The following is an 8,752-nucleotide window of genomic DNA, read 5'->3' as shown; positions in this document are numbered from 1 at the left end:
ACTTTTAATATCAATATATGAATTTAAAATGAATACTCAGTTCTCTCACGTGCTCTTGCGAAAATAATGCAAAATTTCATGATAAAATATTTTGGGAAAATGGAACTTTGGTGAAAAAAAGCGAAAATAATCAATTTAATCAAATAATTGAGACTCTACAATTATGTCCCTAAAATGAAAATCATCAAAATACGTTATTTCAGTCTTTTCCTTTTGTTTAGTTAACGTTTTTTTGGTCTTTTCAAGTTTTTAGACATAGACAGCTTTTTACCTCTCCGAGTGACGATGACGTCACGGAGAGGTATTACACTGGACGTGTCTGTATAGGGGGTGGGGTGTCTGTCGCCGCGTTCGCAGTTGGCAAATCGGAGCAAACGTGTTCGCAGAAAGCAATTTTTAGCTTCTAGCCCCATCGTTAGGATTAAGAAGAAGTCCGCGGCGATCGGCTAGGGTTACGAAAAACGTTTAGCCTCCCAATGGCAGGGCTTCCACCAAAGGTTCACGCAATTGCGGGTTTTCTTATCATTTAATGTGAATCAATCGCCTTATATACCCTTTATTTCCAAAAATTGTTAAAGAGGCATACGCTTGAATTCAAACGTCAACTATAGCTAATAAAGATTTTAATAACTAGTGGTAATTTTTCACTTTTACGCGTTAAAGTGAATACTATTAATCCATTGTTTACTTCCAGACTTTGCTATAAAATTTAAGTCTGAAAAAACCGCGATGAATCACCATTCAAGGCGAATACTACTATCATTAATAATAATAATAATAATAATAATAATAATGAAAGGTAAGCATGTAGTGTTTTGACGGGTATATGTGTGGATTTCTCCTTACCAAAAGCCCTCGTTATATGTACTCAACCCATCATTATCGTAGTGAAAATGATGCCCACAATTTTTTCTTCTCCCTTTCACCTCCATAAGATCTGTGTTGTACAGTTTTTTCCCTAATATTCTCTATTACATCTCAAGATAATGGCAAGCATAAAACGGGCGAGTGTGATAGCTATCTTTAAACATTTTATCTAAAATCCTTCGTACTCATCGTAATTCTGTTATCATCCGTAATCATTATGTAACCACGCGAAAGCATCTCGATTCATTTTGTAATCATCCGAAATCATTGTGTAAACACTTCACTTGTACCAGAAGTAAGATAAGGGACTAGAAGTAAAGAGCTTTAGTATTGGTAATAGATCCTGGCACTAGTGAACAAATTTGAGGATTTTATCCCGCTTCCATGGCGCCTACACTAGAGAGAAAAAAATAGGTCGAGTTCCAAAAAAATTTCCTACCCCCTTTCCCTCAACCTAAAGCCGCGGAACACGGACGCGGGTGCTTGGATCTAGTTCGGCCGTCTACCACCGCGAGCGTCTCACCTTTTGGAGGGAAAATTCAGAAACCGCTACCAGAGGGCCAACCGTTCTTGTGTTATCAAGAATATTCACTTTCGCCAAGTGAAGAATTTGTTACCTCGATACCTCTAGTCTCTTATCTAACTCCTGCCTATTCTAAAGTGTAGTCTTCGTCTATAGTTCTACACGAGACAATGGATAATGTCACTGTACTCATCGTGATCATTTCGTACTCATTGAAATAATTTCTAATCAGCGTAATAATTTCAATGCATGTTATACTCAATGATTGCGTAATCGGGGTAATTTGTACTCGTGTTTTACTCAATGTTTAAGTAATCAGTGTAATTTGTACTCATTCTGTGCTCAATGATTACGTAATCAGCGTACAACCAAATTCTTACTAAAAAGCCCTTAGGCCGGGTATTCATAGGTTCTCAGGTGCTATATGTATGTTCTTGATCTTACATATAGGTATAATGGGTGAGGACATTTTCCCATACGTTAAAACATCGGACACTCAATTTATTAAATACAAGTAAGTGTTAGCTTTTTTTTAAATTAAACTCAGAACTTTTCAAATACGAAACTGTAATGATTATCACGAAAGGTTTTCTAACGTAACAACCCTAAACGTGGGTGTCATTTCCGTGAGTATACTCGTAAAGATGAGCAAATGATAGATTTTAGTAAATGCGTCCATTCACTACAGGAACTCACCTTAATAGACGTTTCGCGACTTGAGATTAACGGCATTATCCAGTACTTCGAGAGAACGCACAATGTGCAGTAAGTTTTAACGTATCAACAGGTTATTTCATTTACAATGTCAGACTATAATGAAATTCATCATTTTTCACATCTCGAAGCTTTCAATTGGATTTAATCTCTTTAGATACCGTTCTTGAAATATATAAAAACCCAGAAAAATATTGTGTACGTTTGACACAAAACGCAACCCCAGATTAGTCTGAGGTCAACTAACGCTCCCATACATTTGATTTCGTTCAGCATCTTCATTTCGTAGCGATACCATGGGAACTAAGTCTATTCGAGAAAGAAAAATTTTGGGCATCGGCTGGTTTGGCCGGAGTGACGGAAACAATCATCATTTCGAGTTCGCCTCGCAAATACGTCACGACCAATCTCAATATTCTGCAAATGGATTCGACGGCAAGTTGCAACTTCACCCCAAAACTCACGTGTAATAATCAAGTTAATGATTAGGTGAAACACCTCATATTGGCTGCTCTGATGACTGTGGCTTTCATTTTGACGGCGAGTCGCGTTATTTACGGGGAATTCCCTCTAATTCTTAGCCAACAGTGTCTTCTAACACTGACCTATCGTTTCGTTATTCATTTATGGGACACTGTTTCTGTATTTTTCGCTGAACGTGAGTATTTGAATCGCATTAATAAGCCTCTTCTATGTAACTAAAAATCTGCCATCCATCTTCCTTTTCGGAGCCAGCTCTCTAGGCGTTTTGGGTCCAGAGAGTGCGCAGAGAGTTATGGGTCAACCCCATTGCACGTCTCGACCTGGTCTCGATACTGAAGGTTGCCTATCCCCCTTTTCACATCGAAGAGGTTTATTAAAATGAGGCAAAAGCACCATTCAGTGTTATATTTCTCCATTGCAGCTTATCCACTAATTAGGAATCGAGTTCTGGATCGCATCATTTGTTTGTTTTGGCTCTTGGGATCTGTCATTATTGTCATCTTCATGACGTCGTACATGCAATCAGATCTGACGGCTGAGAGTTATTCTTATATCGATTCCCTCTATGATTTAATCGATGAAAAATCGATTCAACCCCGAATATTGGAAGGTTCAATAGTTCATAACTACTTGAAGAAAAAGGTGAAATTGAAAGACTCTATTGGGTGTCGGACTCCTACAGTTCAAAGTTCAAATAATATCTTGATCCGTGTGGACAAAAGAGATATCAAAGAGTAGCTCAATTTTAAGTCTAATTAAGTGAAACCTTTGATTTTCGGTATTAGGCTTTAGAAGACGATAAAATAAAAAACTGGATGAATAAATTGGATGAGTCGAGTTACGGAAATACCATCGACTTTATTGATCTCGAGTATTATATGGAAATTTGCGATGGAAAGAAATCTGTCATTTTCGATAAGCGAACCTTCTTGTGGACCATCGGCATATTGTTGGCGGAGAATATTGAGGAGCGATACCAAATGAAGGAACTTTGCCGAGGAGTGTATTTTTCGAAGCCTAGTGGTCAGGAATACACTGCTTTTCTCGCCAACAAATCTTTTCAGAATAGCTACCCTTTGTTTCAGGAAAGCTACGGATTATCGTAAGTCAATAGGATAGTTGCTTTAGTTTCCAACACATCTGCGATTATCAGAGTTCGAAAAAAGACGTTTTTTTTTCGTTTACCAATTTTTGAGAGTCGAAACTCGCACCGCAATGTAACAAAATACCCCTTAAAGCGAAGAACCTATAGCTACACGAGCTCTCCGCGGTAGAGGCAAGTCAGTGCATGGAATCTCTCTGACCGCTCCACTTAAAACACAGACTCCATGGTTGGTGCTGAGTAAAGATGTGAAAGGCTTGGTTTGTTCAAATTCGGCCCTGGTCTCTAAAGTGTTTACTAAGGCCGTTGTTTAGCAGAGCTCGCCGCTGAGTCCGCTAAGTCACCAGTGTTAGCTATGTTTTACTGAACAGGATTTTGACGTCACCCCGCTCATCGGTGAGCCAGCGCGGTCACCAAGAAAATAGTCGGTTTTTTGTATAACGTGACGTAAAACGCGTAGTTCTCAGTTTGACGAAACACAAAAATGGGTCAATACTGATGGGACTACCTATTTAATTAATTACGTTGCTTTTACCAAAAAGTGTATGAGGGGAAAAGTATGAAAATGGCCATAGAGCCTGTGTTAAAAAGCGCGGACATAAAAGTTTCGCCAATAACTATTTGGTTTACTAGTGACTGATGGACTTGCCAACTCGCGACTGAAAGTAGTTCAGACATTTATACACCTTGGTTTTACTTTCGGGGTTGAAGCGATTACAAAACAAAATGGAGGCGATAGTAACGTCGGTTGATTTCTCATCACACTATGCTCCAGAAACGTCAAAAACATTTATGTAAGCAATTGTGAAGTACCTTGCATTACTGTAAAGAAGGCAATTATGCATATTCCAGGAAATAGTGACAGTAGTGATAAAGTTTAAAAGAGAAAAATAGAAAAATAGAAGAATCCACATAAAAAATTAGGTATTTGCCAAAATAAAGCAAACGAGTATTTAATAATTCTCATTTACTTCTAGAAGTCCTCTATAGAAATCAAGGGTAACCATTTTTTACTATCAACGTTACTTAAATCCATATTTTAACTTTAAATATTTTAAAACCTTACCAGTTACCAACTCTGTCCAGGCCAGCCATGGAAATAACACAGGTTTACAGGTCCAAAACCACTTTATTAATTACTCAGACTAGTTTTTAAATTCAAAAACCGAGGGTCACGAGTCCTAGGGACTTGTTTATTAATTCTAAACTTTGATAAATATTGAAAGGGGACCAGTTTATTAATTAAAGGTTTTCGTCAAATTTCGACTCCTTTCTCATTGTAAGGAGTCTTAATCTTATTTCCTAATAGATAGTTTTCACTCATGGAGGATTCGAACCATTTACACCAGGAGGCCGGGCTATCTGGAGGACAAAAGCAGACGGGTTTTTGTCCTCCAGATAGCCCGGCTTCCTGGTGTAAATGGTATTAATCCTCCATGTGTGAAAACTATCTATTATCCCTACTCCTAGTCGTAGTGTCAGGTTAGTAGTAATCAGTACAGCGTTGCCAGACGTACGATAATTATAGTACAATGCGAAAATTTTAAGAGTTACTTTAATTATGACGCTGTACTAGTAGGCTAAATTCGATAATTCGGCTTCGGCGTATGATAATTGTACGATAATTTAGAGGGAAACCTAACTAATCTGGGAACAAAAGGCTCGCTAGAGGAAGGAAAAGGTGAAATAGGATGAAATTATTCACGTTTTAAGTCCAAAGGCAGGAAAAGAAAGAAACGTTTGGAGACGTTATTTGTCCATCTCCTTCAGGACCCTTGTAAATATTATTAAGTTGTACCGATTTTAGTATAATTGCAAGGTCAATCAGAACACCGCTGGAGCGTACGATAATTTTGGTTGAAAATCGATAATCTTTTGGCTTTCGTACGATAATGTAGTCAAAGATGGCTAAATAAAATTATTAAAAATGAATTGGTACCATGTAATTTTATATTTATAAATAATTTTAAAGTGGGACCAGCAGTAAAATAAATCGCACAGGGGTAACTGGTCTCAGGGACCAGTTTGAATATTGTTGATGTCGGGGTCACTGGTCCCGAGGACTAGTTGAAAAAAAACCCTTATTTCCATGGCTCGCTCCAGGCTATAAACACTTTCGAGGAAGTTCTAGCATACACAATAGCAGACGACGGTAACCGCGAATCCTTGCGCGAATTAGCACAAGACCTACTTTTAGGGAGTGAATAAATCTAATATAGCTACGCCGATTCAACTGCCAACTACGGCGAACCTCTGATGTCTCGCGACTTTTGGCCATTTTCATACTTCCCCTCATCCACTTTTGTTCTTACTCACCTCTATGAATATGCATTCATCCAAGATTCGTTAAGCCTTGGTATCTTGCACGCTTTATTGCACGGCCGCCATTTTCGTACAACTTTAATTTCCTGTCACATGTTTAGCATATCTTGGTCAATTACGCGATAGTTATGTTAAGCAACAAGGTGGTTACTGTCGTCCCTTGCGCTTGCTCAAAATATTTGAGCTGCAATTATTCAGAGAACTAACCATTTTTACATTAAAACCTTTACCCAATATTAACACAAACTTGATTTTCAGAATGATAGTCCTCTTCGAAACCCAGCCTTTCGCGTACTTGTACAATCTCATTCACGCGTCTGTGGATTTCGTAACTTGGCGTAAACATCAAAAGGAGGATTTCACACTGAATTTGACTACACTTTCTTTCTTTTTTCACATTTTATTTATTGGATATCTGATTTGCATTGCCGTTCTCGTCTTGGAAATTTTCGTGGCGTACATCATTGGCCAGTTTAAGGGAGTCAAGAAAATACGACGACGATCGAGAATTTTCATATAATGCTTTCAAATGTCTGAAAAGAACAAGATATTATAAATCGAGATTTAACAAAGTTTCTTTAACGGTTTTCTCATAAAAGAACTCTTTGTATTTATAGGAAGTAAAGGAAAATTTAAAAAATCAAAACAAAAATGGCTTTTGCGGTTGAAACATGCCTTTATAAAATGGTGGAGAATAAAGAACCATGTCCTGATCGGCAACCCTGGTTACCTCTCATACTAGCAGCAAAGACACTCAGCCTTTTCCATCGGCATTCGGATTAATTTTATTACTTTTTGTGACCCATTTTAGAAGATTCCTGCTAATCGCCCCAAAAAGTCAATAATATAGAAAACCTTTGAACTAAATATAAGTGAAATCGCTTGAGACACACGGACATTATTTCAAAAAGGTACATTTTCATTTAATGTTTGTAAATATTCATTTAATTTTTTTTTTAATATTAACAGCAGCTCTAGGGGCATTATTTATAACTTCAGGAACTAGTAGAAATGTCAGAATATTCACTTATTTTTGAATTAATTTGTATTTTATCGAAGATGTTTACTAAATTTTCATTTAAACATGGTGTATAAAGAAACATTAAAAATTATTTAAAATAAATTATATTATCTTCAATTGGTTAAGCTTGGTTCCTCGAAAGTTCCTGAATCTACAGAATGTCTTAAGTAGTAAATGTGCACTAAGCAAAACGTTTGTTTACACTTCTGATCACATTCGCCCTCTCAGGTTTAAGTCTAAGCCAATTACAGTCCCCGAACTCGTTTGTGTCCTGTTAGAAAACGTAATTGCTCGTATCTCATTAATATTGTAGAGAGGCACATTTTTTTTAGTTGTAAATATAATTTTTTTGTGCATTTTACAATTAAAAAAAAACCAGGTGTTTAAATTTAACAACCTCTCACAAACATAACTATTCCGATAATGTAATCAATACTTTCATGCTTCGAATTAAATAAAACTTTTGCAACGAGTTCTTGTGTGTTAGTGTGTGAAAATCTATAGTGTGGGGACCAACCAGATGTTTCTGGTTTTATTTCGTTACATGGTAAGAAAGTATGGATTTGCTTTTTGTATAAATTATATTTCTATTCTTTTTTTTCATAAAAGTCGGTTAGGTCAATTAAAGCGAGTCTCTGCAGGGGTTTAGTTTAAACAATTGCCACAAGATACTTCCATAGCCGAGGGTTGGAATTAACTGGCCCGCTAAATTTAGCGACGGCTATGTTTTAGCTCCGCCCTCCTGGGCAATTTCTAATTGGTTGCCATCATGTTAGGGCAAAGAGGTGAAGTAGAAGGTTTGGCTGGAGTGTTCTCGCTTCAAAAGTTTAACTCTGAGCTTCCGATGTGCGCGCTCATCTATCTCTGCCCTCTTCTTGGTTGAAATGGGGCGAACCGGATAATAGGAGGAAATTATAACAAATAAATAAAAAAGAAAAGTGACAAAATGCCGGCCAAAGCTGCTATCTCCAACTCCCCTCTTCATATCGTCTTTGGTTAGAGGGAAGCCGACATTTGCTTTAAATGCACTTCAATACCTCAACCCTTCAATTTGTTTATGGTGGCTTGACTCCACTAGGCTTCGTGTGAACCTAACATAAAATGGGTCCATTATTTATAGTTAAAGCTACAATTGTCAAAGGTAGTTGACGTTAAATTTGGAAAAACTCAGAGTTATGACTTAACCAGATCGAAAATAGCAACGATAAAAAAGGGAAATACTAGCGTTGTTTTCCAAAAAGAACTGGATAAAGCGATGCATTGTCGTCGATATAGCCAGTGCTAAATCATTCGGTTAGAAACTGTTATAAGTTTAAACATTTACTGATTACCTCGTTTTCAAGTGATGGGTAATTAGGTCTTATGTTAATATTTTTCGTAAGTAAAAGTTTATTATAGTCTAATACGAAACAATTCAAAGGCAGTAGGTGTTTAATTTCATTTACTCTTCATTTTAAATACGACTTGAGATAGTGAAATTAAGCCCAATAATGAGATGATACACAGCGCGCTATTTGTCGGTGTCCACTTATTTGTTTCATAATTGACATTTACTCTACAGTGTGTTACTCGCAAAACAGCTAATCAACGTCTAACCGGCGTCGTATTCTTCTAAAATAACTTTTTAACTACTATCTGTTTTATCCGAATTTCAATGATCGATTTATAAGTCATAGTTGAAACATTGTTGAAACCAGTGGAACTATACAGGGTGTTTGTG

The sequence above is a fragment of the Phalangium opilio genome, unplaced genomic scaffold (genome assembly GCF_054372755.1).
Source record: "Phalangium opilio isolate 3A_F unplaced genomic scaffold, DU_Popi_V2 ptg000013l_1, whole genome shotgun sequence".
In the NCBI taxonomy this organism is placed as follows: Eukaryota; Metazoa; Arthropoda; class Arachnida; order Opiliones; family Phalangiidae; genus Phalangium; species Phalangium opilio.
The sequence above is the reverse complement of the archived record's forward strand: the minus strand, read 5'-3'. Positions refer to the sequence as shown.